Source organism: Anolis carolinensis, chromosome 4, assembly GCF_035594765.1.
Source record: "Anolis carolinensis isolate JA03-04 chromosome 4, rAnoCar3.1.pri, whole genome shotgun sequence".
Classification (NCBI taxonomy): Eukaryota; Metazoa; Chordata; class Lepidosauria; order Squamata; family Dactyloidae; genus Anolis; species Anolis carolinensis.
Window position 1 is genome coordinate 99046439 of NC_085844.1, and position 14389 is coordinate 99060827.

Consider the following 14389-nt stretch of genomic DNA (forward strand, 5'->3'; position numbering starts at 1 on the left):
CTGGGACCTTTCGGTCTGCAAGTTCAGCAGCTCAGTGCTTTAACACACTTCGCCATCGGGGCTCATGTATATATAATATACATACACATACACACAATGTGGAGAATATGTGGAAAGGTAGCTAGATAAGTTGGGAGCCACAGCGAAGGCACCTTCCTGGGAGCAAGGTCTAATAATAATAATAATAATAATAATAATAATAATAATAATAATAATAATAATAAATCCCTTACAATATCCAAGATGGCTCACTGCTACAGAATCTTGGGAGCTTTAGTTTGGTATGGTACCATTATTGGCAGAGAAAGCTAAGCTGTAGGAGTTGAAATCCAATCATTTATCCTCCCTATAGAATCAATTTTATATGCATTTTTAGCTACAGAAAAGCTAAAATCAGCACAGTAAAAGAACAACACCTAGAAAATGGGAATTCCAGACAGGAAACAATCAGGGCCAGCTAATACCTCCCAACAAAGGATTCCCCCAGGTAGGAAGCAGCCAGGCTTTGAAGCTGCAAGGCTATTCAATGCTAATCAAGGTGACCAATTGCAACAGTCACACTTGCCTCCCACAGACAAGAGTTCTTTCTCCCACCCTGGACCTTCCACAGATATATAAACCCCACTTGCCTAGCTTCGCACAGACGTCAAAACCTCTGAGTATGTCTGCCACAGATGTGGGTGAAACGTCAGGAGAGAATGCTTCTAGCACATGGCCATAGAGCCCGGAAAACTCATAGCAACCCAGCCAGTAGGCTGTTGCTGAACAACCTATGAACTTTTAGCATTAAAGGAAAAAATGCCCAAGATTTTATCACTTAATACTGTTGGCATGTCTGGAGAAGAAGAATAGAATGCTTCTATACCAGGCAAGGGCAAACTTTGCCCATGTCTGGAGTTAGGAATTGTAGGAGTTGAAATCCAAAACAATTTGACAGAAAACTGGGAGTTGTAGTTTGGCATGGTACTGGCTCTCTTCTGCAGGGAAGGCTAGGGACTTTGTAAAACTACAGCTCACATGATTACATGGCACTGAATCTGTTGCAATTGAGCTGGTGCCATAATCCTTTCCGGGAGATCTCCTCAGTGGAGATATCTCTTAAAGGGATATCCTCTGGCTCTAAGGATTCCGTTTAGGAAGGCAAGCCTGGTTCTGGTATTCCCCTTTAAGCCAGTGGCTGGAAAGTCTGGAAAGAAGCAAAACCAAACACGCGGCTCCAGAGGAGAGAAGGCCAAGCGCAGGCAGGCATGTCTCTTCTCTTCCCTCCCTCCCTCCCTGCTTCTCTCTCTCTCTCTCTCTCAGAGAGAGAGAGAGAGAGAGAAGCAGGGAGGGGAGAGAGAGAAGGGAAGAGAGCAATGCGGAAGGCTTCTACGGGGCCGCGTCTCAATGGCATTTTTAAAATGCTAGCAGATCGATGGCCATGCCTCTCCCTCCCTCCCTCTTCCGCTCTGATTGGCTGAGAGGCATGCCAACATGGCTTCTCCTCTCAGAGGGGCTACAGCTACATCCGAAGACATCAGAAACAAACGAAAAAAAGGTACTTTTATTATTCAAATTCGTAATATTTGTAAGGCAGTGAGCAGATGGTTCAATATCAATTCAAAAGTAATTATGAAATGAATTTTAAACGAATTTAACGAACTAACGAAAAATTTGCTCAAGCCTAATACGTAATTCCAAAGTATCTGGGAGTATTTATACTACACAATAAATTAATTCATACTCTGTTTCAGTCTTTTTCCTCCCCAGAGATTATGGTGTAGCTTAAATACATTTGGAAATATCCTTTTATTTTTTTAAAAAACTGTGCTTAATGAAAAACATGTTTGGCATAACTACATTTTTAAAATACAAAAAGAAAATAAAATGCTAGGCATTTTATGTGTAATAAGATTTTAATGAAAATTTCTAAGAACTTTAGTTTATTTGCTTTCATGATTCAGTCATTTGCTAGATCATATGCTTCCAGCAGTGGGCTTTGAAAAGAGATTTGACACACTAATTTCATCCATTTATTCTTTTTAATTTACTTCCTATGAAGAACATAATTTTGTTACCCTAAAACCAGTTCTCCAATTAACAGCTTATGCTTTAAAAGAGTTTTATGAATTTAGAATTACAACTTGCAACTAAAAACAATTTAACATTACTGATGAAATTTCCAACTAGCAAAGATAACAAAAGAAACCACAGAATATTCCATGATATCTGGATGTCTGGTATTAAATGTAGTGGGAAGTTATTTTCACAGCCCTACTACTGTTAAAGCAGGATAAGCACTTTCAAAGAAACTAGGCTTATCTGCAATTGTCAGAGGACAGTGAAGTAGGCTGCAATATCATTGTCTTTTCTCCACCCCTTCTCCTTTCTGAAATAAGTGAAGTAGTTGTGGGAATACAAAAATCCTTCTGTTGAGATATAATTCTCATTACCATCCATTGGCACTAGATGGAAAGATACAGTAGGACTCCTGTATCCTTCGGTGAGATGTTCTAAAAACCTCACCTTATGGAAACCTGAAGCCATGGATAAAAGTGAACCTTATATCCTGACTGTTTTGGGGCATGTGCACTCCACAGAATTGCACTGGAGGACCTAGAGAGGCCCACAAACATTTCTGGGGTAGCAGCAAGGGGGATTTGGAACATGAGTAAGTGAAAGCATGACCAGTGAATCTGTGGATAAGGGGGCTACACTGCATTAGAAAATATTTGAAAGATGCTTTTCTTGAGTGTTGGGAAGCCATGATGAGGAGAATCCTAGACTGACAAGCATCTATACACTTTGGAATTTATTCTGCACCAAATTTGCAGATATATATCTATATATATAAAAGAGTGATGGAATCCCAGCAACTGACAAAGCAACAAAACTAAAGGCCCCCCAACCTCGAAATTTGACAACACAACCCATCATCCACGCCTCTAGGTTGATATAACAAAAAGAAAAGAAAAATAAAGTCCTAATTAGAGGGAGAGGAATAATTACTTTTATCCAATTGCTGCCAGTTAGAAGGCTAAAGTCCACCCACTTGGTCTCCTAGCAACCCACTCAACCCAGGGGACAGGCAGACTTAGGCCTCACTTAGCCCTCTCCCACACTGCCTATAAAATACAGATTATTAGATTTTAACTGGATTATATGGCAGTGTAGACTCAAGGTCCTTCCACACAACTATATTACCCATTTATAATCTTATATTATCTGCTTTGAACTGGATTATCTTGACTCCACACTGCCAGATAATTCACTTCAGTGTGCTTTTTATACAGCTGTGTAGAAGGGGCCTCATATAATCCAGTTCTAAGCAGATAATATAAGATTATAAATATACAGTAGAGTCTCACTTATCCAACATAAACAGGCCGGCAAAACGTTGGATAAGTGAATATGTTGGATAATAAGAAGGGATTCAGGAAAAGCCAATTAAAAATCAAATTAGGTCATCATTATACAAATTAAGCACCAGAACATCATGTTATACAACAAATTAGACAGAAAAAGTAGTTCCATGCACAGTAATGCTATGTAGTAATTACTGTATTTACAAATTTACCACCAAAATATCACAATGAATTTAAAACACTGACTACAAAAACATTGACTACTAAAAGGCAGACTGCGTTGGATAATCCAGAACATTGGATAAGCAAATATTGGATAAGCGAGATTCTACTCTAATATGAAATAATTACTGTGGTAGAATAATACAGAACAATATAATTTCTAAAACCAGGACAGTAAATAAAGAGCAACACTCTGAAAGCAGGGAAATTGGGAATTCCACAAAGGAAACAATCAGGGCCAGCTAACACCTCCCAAGAAAGGATTCTTCCAGAAGGGAGTGAAGCAGTGTGTATTACCAAAGTCATTATTGTTGTTGTTGTTGTTGTTGTTGTTGTTGTGTTGCTGTGAACCGTGAAAATGAATACAATCTGGCTCCAAGTATTCAAAAACACTAAAATCAGAATATATAAAAATTACTGTGGTATAATAAAACAGAACAATACAATCTCTAAAATCAGAAAACTAAATAAAGAACAACACTCTGAAAACAGGGGAATTCCATATAGCAAACAATCAGGGCCAGCTAACACCTCCCAACAAAGTATTCCCATCACCAAACTCTGGCAGATCCTCTGTTTTCTCAGGGCCACAGACAATAGAAGCACATAAAATATCGCAAATAACACCACTCTGAAAACAAGGGAATTCCAGACAGGAAATAATCAGGGCCAGCTAACACCTCCCAATAGAAAATTCACTCAGGGAGGAATCAGCCAAGCTTTAAAGCTGCAAGGCCATTACATGCTAATCATTTTGCCTAATTGCAGCATTCATACTTGCCTCCAACAGACAAAAAAAACAATCAGAAATATTGTATATTCACAACCTTTAGGAAATAATATCCCCTGATGGTGCAGCATGTTAAAGCGCTGAGCTGCTGAACTTCTGCACTGAAAGGTTTGAATTGGGGGAGTGGAGAGAGCCCCCACTGTTAGCCCCAGCTTCTCCCAACCCTAAAGTTCAAAAACATGCAAATGAGAGTAGATGATAGGTACTGCTCCGGCAGGAAGGTAACGGCGCTCCATGCAATCATGCCGGCCACATGACCTTGGAGGAGTCTACGGACAATGCCAGCTCTTCAGCTTAGAAATGGAGATGAGCACCAACCCCCAGAGTCAGACACGATTGGACTTAACGTCAGGTGAAAACCTTTACCCTTTACCTTAACTACCAACAGTTCCTCAATACTTTATTTCCCATACCACCATACTTCACCACAACAACGCGTGGCCAGGCACAGCTAATTTTTGTATTAAAAATAGCATTTTCTGTGCAGGAAACATTTTCTGCACAGCATTCAAACACAAAATGCTGTTTCCGCTGCAAAAATGCTGTTTTGTCAACAAAAATCTCACCAAAAACCTGCATTTTTTCCAAGAATAAATCCTGGGCTGTGAAAAGTATTCAGATACAGTACATTTTTAAAGACTTCCTTGCAGTTGAAAGAACATTATTGATATTGCTCATTGTTTGTTTATTTATTTACTTACTTCACTTGTATACCGCTTTTCTTACCCCCGATGGGGCACTCAAAGCGGTCTCCAAACATATTATTTCGAAATTCAATGCCTACACAACAATAAAAAATACAACTATCTATTGAATCATAAAAAACACAATAAATTAACATTAAAACATAGAGCTAGAAACATATTAATTTAAACATTAAAATCACATAATCCAAAAATCAAAGTCCAGGGCCATTCCAATTTCAATCTCAATTGTACATAATCTCTGTTTCCTTCAACAATGAAATTAGCGAATAAGTGAATAATGAGCAAATAACAACATCCCTACCACACATAGCAGAGAGGATTAGTGAGTTATTGTAACTAGTCTCTAACTGCCCCCATATTAGAAATGATGGTATGGGATGACCTACTTTGTGCAGGTCAACTACTGAGTGCAATGACTTTGTGGAGAATATTTTTTTTCTGTATATTGTCCCTTGAAAACTATGCCATGTGCTACTGTTTTTCTCAGATATACCTGAGGTTTCAATTCATTAATTCATTCAGTTTACATGGCATTTTTCTCTGGGCATGGGACCAACGCTTGAAAGCACATTTATAAAATATGTGGTAGCAGCTAAGTCTCAAGTAGCTTCATTATTATGATTATTATTATGATTATTGTTATTATGATTATTGAAAGTGCCAAATATACATGCCAGACATTACATCCATACCCAGACACAACATCTATAATATTATTATGATTACGATCATCATTATTGAAAAGGGCTAATAAAGAAGTCAAACAGTAAACACATACCCATCATTTATGATTTAAGGGCTCATTTACCCTGGGCAGTTTAGCCCAATGTAAATCTGCCCTAGAACACAACTGGATTCACCACATTCATTCCAAATCTGGGTCTAGATGACCCAGGACCACATCTGCTCTGCTCAACTGTCAGCTCCTCCATATCACTTCTGCTGTCACATAAAGCTGTCCATGGAGCTCCATCTGAGCATCTGGCTGTCACAGATGCTTCTGCTGATGTCACAATGGGGCACCTAGGATACGAGAACTCACTGTGTTTTGTACAAACAATCAGTAATTCATTTGTGGTGAAGATGGGTTTGAGGCTCATGAAAATAAGTCCTCAGTGACTTAGAGGACTCTGCAAAGCTGGATCTCCTATGCTTTGGGATCCCTTCCTCCCCCTCTTGGATCTTGTAACAGAGGACATGATGAGTGAAGGAAATAATTTCTGAAAGGATCAGGATGGACAATAAAAGTAATTAACTGAACATTTTGGGATGTTCTGGAGTTACTGATGATATTAAATAGGGAGTTATATTAATTTAAAGGGAGCCTCCGGTGGCTCAGTGTGTTAAAGTGCTGAGCTGCTGAACTTGCAGATCGAAAAGTCACAGGTTCAAACCCGGGGAGTGGAGTGAGCGCCCGCTCTTAGCTCCAGCTTCTGCCAACCTAGCAGTTCGAAAAGATGCAAATGTGAGTAGATCAATAGGTACCGCTCTGGTGGGAAGGTAACAGCGTTCCATGCAGTCATGCTGGCCACATGACTTTGGAGGTGTCTATGGACAACGCCGGCTCTTTGGCTTAGAAATGGAGATGAGCACCAACCCCCAGAGTCGGACACGACTGGACTTAACGTCAGGGTAAACCTTTACCTTTTTTATTAATTTAAAAGAAATTTAATTCCCATATTTAAATTTACACATGCATAGACACATACAAAATTATAATGCAAATTCTGCTTTAATTTCATACCTTCTTTATCATATTTGTTCTCCTTTTAATGCAAAAGTGACTACACTCAATTAGTTTCCAGTCCCAATTCAATGTGCTAGTTATCATAAAGCCCTAAACAGCTCAGGTCCTGCCTATCTTCTTGACCCCCTTCCTCCCATGAACTGATGTGGGCTCTAAGATCTGTAAGGGAGGCCCTCCTCGCAGTCGCACCACCTTCACAAGTGTGGTTGGTGAGGATGAGGGATAGGGCTTTCTTGGTGGTGCCCCCTCGGCTTTGAAACTCCCTCCCCATGGAGATTAGACAGGCCCCCACACTGTCTTCCTTTTTTAGGAACTTGAAGACGTGGTTCTTCAATCAAGCCTTTGAGAATATTTTGCCCCTAGTTGCCCTACTTAGTAAACGCACATCTTGCACTTTATCCCATGCCCTTTCTCCATTACTGCAGCTGGCATGTACTTTATTCCAATGTTTACAGCCCAACCATTTACAGCTACCACCACAGTTAGCGAATCGCAGCTTGATTGAGTCTGAATTGATGTTTTATATGTTGAATGTATTTTATTTTATTGCAATTTATATTGTGTTCAATTTTATATTGATTTTAGGCACATTGTACTGTCTGTAAGCTGCCCCAAGTCCCTTTGGGGAGATGGTGGCAGGATATAAGAATATGGTTATTATATCATTATTATTAGTCAATTACATAGTAGTCCTAAGAACGACTTATGTCTTCAGAAAGAAGGAATGCTTTTTTGCTCACAGAAGACATATGTATATCCAAGTCTAAGTTGTAAAGTTTTTATAAATTTACATTGGAGCTGTGAATTGAGATTTCTTAAGCAAAAAAGACAAAATACTATTAAATCCAACCTTCTGTTTTTTCTTTAAAGGCAAAAGAACAAAGCAGAGTGCTCTCCATATCCACTCCTCCATGTCCTCCACACGTAGCATAACAAATCAACCTGCCTAGTAAATAACAAAGTGCAGAAACACATGAACTCGGTGGAGCTTGCTGACATTACATATATTACTATGAACAAAATTTAAATTTGAAATATGCACTCCTGGTGAGCACAGAAAAAGGAACTTTACCAATAAAAAGCATGAGCTGCTTTCAGAACATATGCTGAATAGATTTTGCAGTCACTTAAAGAATAATCTACCACTACTTTAATAAAAATGCAAGCAAAAAGCACAACAAGAAATCCACTGTTGTTTCTTGTTGTTGGTAAGTATTCAAAACAGAACTGAATTTATTTCTCTCAGAGGATTTTACAATACAGGAACTGACAGTAATTCTGTCAGATTTGGCTTTCTGCCACCATCCATAGCTAATTGCTAAATCTTTGGAGAAATATTAATAAAAAAACATATTGCACCTGGTCATTTAAAAATGACTTGTTCTTAAATTGTTAAGTAGAGCAGAACAGAGAGATAATTATTCCTATAGTTAAATGTAGTACTCAAAACTTTACAGCAAGAAAATTACTTTCTCAGGTTTTAACCTAAAATCCAGTGGTGGCAGAGACAAATTCATAAGTATACTTAATAGGCATGTGTGATCCATAAAAAAATGATTCAATAAAATGTTTGACTTATCATCAGATTTTTGGCGAATTTTCAAAGTTTTTATAAAAAAAACATTTTTAATAATAACAAAAATCTATTCCTGGTTTGAAAGTGTTATTTTCTGTTTCATTGGGTTGTCTTTACTTTGAAAGTCATTGTTCTACTTCAAAATTTTGTTTTTGTGGCTGAATCTTTGTTAAATTGGTGGAGAAAGACTCAACAAACCATAATGTGCTATTTTTATAGGATGATGTCCCTTGCTGTTTTGATGACAGAACCAATTAGGAAATGACATTTATCAACCAGGAACAGAAATCATAGTACACCATCAAATCACTCCTGACAGATGGCCATCAGCCTCTGAATAAGGAAATCTGTTCTTGGTTTGAAAGTGTTACTTCCTGTTTCATTGTGTTTTCTGGGACTGAGTGTGTGACTTGCCCAGGATCACCCTGTGGGTTTCCATGGCTGAGTGGGGAATGAAGCCACAATCGTAGTCCAATTCTCAAACCTCTACACTATACAATGCTGTCCCAAAAAGGGGCCCACTGTTTCTTCCTATGAGGCTTAGCACTCTTCTAATCACAAGTGGTTTTTTTCCCTATGAGGCTTAGCCTGCTTCCGATGTTACACTATGTCTTAGGAAAAAACCTCAGTCCAGATCCGTCACTTTTCTTCTTATCCCAGATTATATGGCAGTGGGGACTCATACAATCCAGTTTAAATCAGATAATCTGGAATCGGATCCTGGGATATAGGGCAGTGTAGATTCAGCCTGATTCCTCTTCCACACTGCTCCTATATCCCAGGATATGATCCCAGATTGTCTAATTTGAACTAGATTATGAGTCCACACTGCCAGATAATCTGGGATGAGAAAATAATCTGGGACCAGATCCTGGGAATTAGAGCAGTGTAGATCCAGCCCGAGTCCCCTTCTACACTGCTGCTATAGTCCAGGATCTAATCCCAGATTATCTGCTCTGAACTGGATTATATGAGTGCACTGCCAGATAATCTGGGATAAGAAGATAATGGGGCTTATCCCACTTTTAAACCAGGAGGGAAAGTGCTCAGGAGTTTCTTCTTCGATGGGGCTTAGCCTGCTTCTAAGAGGGAAAGCTGAGTTTCTTTGATCGGTCTTAGCCAGCTTCTAAACCAGGAGGTAAAGCGCTCAGGAGTTAGTTTCTTTCGATGCTACACTATGTTGTAGGAAAAAACCTCAGTCTTTTGTTTTTTATGAATGCCCCATGAGAAAATGTATAAGGATGTGGGTGAACTACAATTCCCAAAAGTCTTGGGTCAACCCCCAATCTCCCCCAAGATTCACAGCTGGCCATGTTGGGTCTGTATGCCAAGTTTGGTCCAGATACATCACTTTTCTTCTTATCCCAGATTATATGGCAGTGGGGACTCATATAATCGAGTTTAAATCAGATAATTTGGGATCAGATCCTGGGATATAGGGCAGAGTAGATCCAACCTGATTTTTCTTCCACACTGCTCCTCTATCCCAGGATCTGAGAAAATCTCATTCAAAGCACCCCTGACAGGTGGCCATTTAGCCTCTGCTTAAAAGCCTCCAAAGAAGGAGCCTCCACCAATGTCTGTGGAAGAGAGTTCCACTGCCGAACAGCTCTCACAGTGAGGAAGTTCTTCCTGATGTTCAGGTGGAATCTACTTTCCTGTAGTTTGAAGCCATTGTTCCGCATCCTAGTCTGCAGGGCAGCAGTAAACAAGCTTGCTCCCTCCTCCCTATGACTTTCCCTCACATATTTGTACATGGCTATCATGTCTCCTCTAGCCTTTTTTTCTGCAGGTTAAATATACCCAGTTCTTTAAGCCGCTCCTCATAGGGCTTGTTCTCCAGACCCTTAATCATTTTAGTCGCCCTCCTCTGGACGCTTTCCAGCTTGTCAACATCTCCCTTCAACTGCAGTGCCCAGAACTGGACACAGTATTCCAGATGTGGCCTGACCAAGGCAGAATAGAGGGGTAGCATGACTTTCCTGGATCTAGACACTATACCCCTATTTATACAAGCCTAAATCCCATTGGCTTTTTTCGCTGCCGATCACATTGTCGGCTCATGTTTAACTTGTTGTCCACAAGGACTCCTAGGTCTTTTTCACACATACTGCTGTATAGCCAAGCATCGTCCCCCATTCTGTATCTTTGCATTCCATTTTTTTTCTGCCGAAGTGAAATATCTTGCATTTGTCCCTGTTGAACTTCATTTTGTTAGTTTCGGCCCATCTCTCTAATCTGTCAAGATCGTTTTGAATTCTACTCCTGTCTTCTGGAGTGTTAGCTATCCCAGTTTGGTGTCATCTGCAAACTTGATGATCGTGCCTTCTAACCCTTCATCTAAGTTGTTAATAAAGATGTTGAACAGAACTGGGCCCAGGACGGACCCTGCGGCACTCCACTCGTGATTTCTTTCAAAGATAAAGATGCATTGGTGAGCACCCTTTGACTTTGTTCGCTTAACCAATTACAGATCCTACAGCACCAGAGTTCCTACAGCACCAGAGTTCAAAAGCGTCTCTCTTCCTTCACTCAGCCTTCCTTATGGTCCAGCTCTCGCATCCATAGGTTACTATGGGGAATACCATTGCTTTGACTATGCGGACCTTCGTTGCCAGTGTGATTTTTTTTTTTCGTGTCAGGAGCAACCGGAGTTGCTTCTGGAATAAGATAATTGGCCGTCTGCAAGGACACTGCCCAGGGGACGCCCGGACGTTTTGATGTTTTACCATCTTGTGGGAGGCTTCTCTCATGTCCCCGCATGGAGCTGGAGCTGATAGAGGGAGCTCATCCGCCCTCTACCCGGCTGGGATTCGAACCTGGCAGCCGTCAGGTCAGCAACCCAACCTTTAAGTCACAAGGCTTTTATCCCCTAGGCCACCGGAGGCTCCTGCCAGTGTGATATCTCTGCTCTTCACTATTTTGTCAAGGTTGGCCATTGCTCTCCTCCCAAGAAGTAAACGTCTTCTGATTTCCTGGCTGCAGTCTGCATCTGCAGTGATCTTCGCGCCTAGAAATATAGTCTGTCACTGCCTCCATGTTTTCTCCCTCTATTTGCCAGTTATCAATAGGTGTAGTTGCCATGATCTTGGTTTTCTTGACGTTTAACTGCAACCCAGCTTTTGCACTTTCTTCTTTCCCCTTGGTGATAAGGCTACTCAGCTCCTCCTCGCTTTCGGCCATCAGAGTGGTATTGTCTGCATACCTCAGGTTGTTAATGTTTCTTCAAGCAATTTTAACTCCAGCCTTGGATTCATCAAGCCCCTCATGTCGCATGATGTCTTCTGTGTACAAGTTGAATAGGGAGGGTGAAAGTATGCAGCCCTGCCGCACTCCTTTCCCAATCTTGAACCAGTCTGTTGTTCCGTGATCTGTTCTGACTGTGGCTACTTGGTCTTTATACAGATTTCTCAGGAGATAGACAAGGTGACTTGGTATCCCCATAACACCAATAACATGCCATAGTTTATTATGATCCACACAGTCAAAGGCTTTAGAATAGTCAATAAAGCAGAAGTAGATGTTTTTCTGAAACTCCCTGGCTTCCTCCATTATCCAGCGGATATTGGCAATTTGGTCTCTCGTTCCTCTGCCTTTTCTGTATTGCTGGAGTCAGGGCCGGCCCCACTATGGAGGCCACATCTTGTTTTCACTGACTGGATGGATGTCCGCCACCTTTGGCTGCAAAGGATGTAGTCAATCTGATTTCGGTGTTGACCATCTGGTGAAGTCCATGTGTAAAGCCGTCTTTTAGGTTGTTGAAAGAGAGTGTTTGTTATGCACATTGAATTTTCCTGGCAAAATTCTATCAGCCTACATCCTGCTTCATTTTGTTGTCCCAGACCATGCTTGCCTGTGATCCCGGTTATCATTTGAGTGCCCACCTTAGCATTCCAATCTCCTGTAATTAGAATAATGTCTCTTTTTGGTGTGTTATCCACTAAGTGCTGCAGATCCTCGTAGAACTTATCTAATTCTGCTTCTTCAGCAGCTGTGGTTGGGGCGTATGTTTGGATCACTGTGATGTTAAATGGCTTGCCTTTAACTCTAATTGAGATCATTCTATCATTTTTTGGGTTGTATCCAATCACTGCTTTAGCAACTTTGTTATTAATTATGAAGGCTACTCCATTTCTTCAAGTGTTCCTCTTGTCCGCAGTAGTAGATCTGGTGGTCCTCTTTTGTGAAGTGGCCCATTCCAGTCCACTTCAGTTCACTGACTCCCAGAATGTCTACCTTTAATTTTGACATCTCACCAATAACCACATCCAGTTTGCCCTGGCTCATAGATCTTACATTCCAGGTTCCTATCGTGTGTTGATCTCTAGAACATCGGATTCGTCCTTCACCTCCAGCACCGTTGGCCGCTAGCTTTCCTTTCAGCTTTGAGCTAACTGCATCATCACATCTGGGGCTACTTGGACTAGTCCTCTGCTCCTCCCCAGTAGCATTTTGACCATCTTCCGACCTGGGGGTCCTATTTTCCGATGGTATACTGACATTTCTCTGGTTGTACTCATCCATATAGTTTTCATGGCAAGAATACTGGGGTGGGTTGCCATTACCTTCCCCAGGGATCGTGCTCGGCTTCCAAAGACCTCAAAAGCTTTGCAAACAGCCCCTCTACAGCCTTACAATTTGCCAACACTACTATCCCTATTGGATCCTGAAACTCTTCTCCTTTTCCATGGGTAAATTGGTAGCCCTGCTTAGATCATAGCCAAAGTAGCAGCTCAGCCCAGGTACAGCATCTTGGTGCCACTCCCTGGATCAAGGAGGTCCTCCCTAAAGGTAGCTGTGATGACCCATGGGCCTTGTAGTCCTGCTCAGGACATTGTAATCCCTGATGAAGAAGAAAACTTGGGGTTTTTACCTTCCCAGTCAGAACTGGAATCTTCTCAGCCAGATCTTTCCCAGGCAGATCTGGGAACCTTGCACCTGCAAGAAAGTTGTGTCCCAGAAGTATGTCAAACAAACCCAGAGCCCACATCTCCCGTGTTCTTGCGCCGTGAGTTTTGTAAACAACAGAGGGGTTTGGAAGCAGCTTCGCGCAGGAGTGCGAGGATAGCAGCTAAGAATGTACCCAATTAAGTCTGCTTTCCGTGAGAACCTTTAGGGAGTCAAACATCTGGTCCCAGAGTTTAGCTTTCGTTTCTGGTTCCCAGAGAACTGCTTCGGCGGGAAAGTTAGACTCTATATAGGTGTTTTACCCGCGTAGTAACTTCGCGGAGTCAATTCGTCAGCCTCCGGAGCGAGTTGTGTCTGGACAGCGCGCTCCGTTTCAAGCCTCGTTCCCGCTCAAGCCTTTGCCTGCCTTCCAGCCTTCGCTCCAGTTTCCAGCCTTTGTTTACCTACGGACCTTGCTTGTTTCCCGGGACTATACCTTGCCTTGTATCACGGATTTTACCAAGTTATTCCACGGACCTTGTTCTTGTTCCTTGTTACCTTGTTCCACGTTTTAAGCCTTGCTTCAAGTATCAAGTTATTTCCTAGCCTTGCTCAAGTTTATGGACTAAAGGACCTTGTCATCTCCCCTCACTTTGCCTGGCAAAGTGAGTGTTTCGGTTATTGGATTACAACTTTGGATCATAATATTTCATATTGGACATTGCTTTTTTGGACTAATTTTGACCTTTCCTGAAAGGTCTGCTTCTGAACTAACTTTTACATTTATTTTTATTAATCTTATATATTTCCTTAATAAAGATATTAGATAGAATCTGGTCTCTGCGTATGGTTATTGGTGCTCTGTAGCCTGGGTCGTGACAGTTTGACTCCGCCACCCTAAGCACCAATTAACCTCGGCCAGAATGTCTACCGGAACCGTACCTGGGCCGAGCGGCCAGCCGATTACCTACACCATCGACAAGGATGAGGTGGATCGAATCCGTGATAAGCTCAATGCCCAGGATGGAGAAATAAAAGGTTTGAAGGAACGCGGAATCCGTCTACCGGCCATGGCGTTGCCAACCAAGTTTACTGGAGAAGCTTCTAAGGTTCATG

The 14389-nt window shown here is 41.4% G+C and overlaps 1 protein-coding gene and 1 long non-coding RNA gene across 11 annotated transcripts in view; one reads left to right on the forward strand and one right to left on the reverse strand.

Annotated features, from left to right (window-relative positions):
- ctnnd2 (catenin delta 2) overlaps positions 1 to 14389 on the reverse strand; it is a 932891-nt gene that overhangs the window by 848156 nt on the left and 70346 nt on the right. The gene's annotated exons all lie outside the window — the stretch shown is intronic.
- Positions 6106 to 7912, forward strand: LOC134298620 (uncharacterized). Its single transcript, XR_010005718.1, has 2 exons — positions 6106 to 6310; positions 7681 to 7912. It is a non-coding gene; the product is annotated as an uncharacterized LOC134298620 (long non-coding RNA).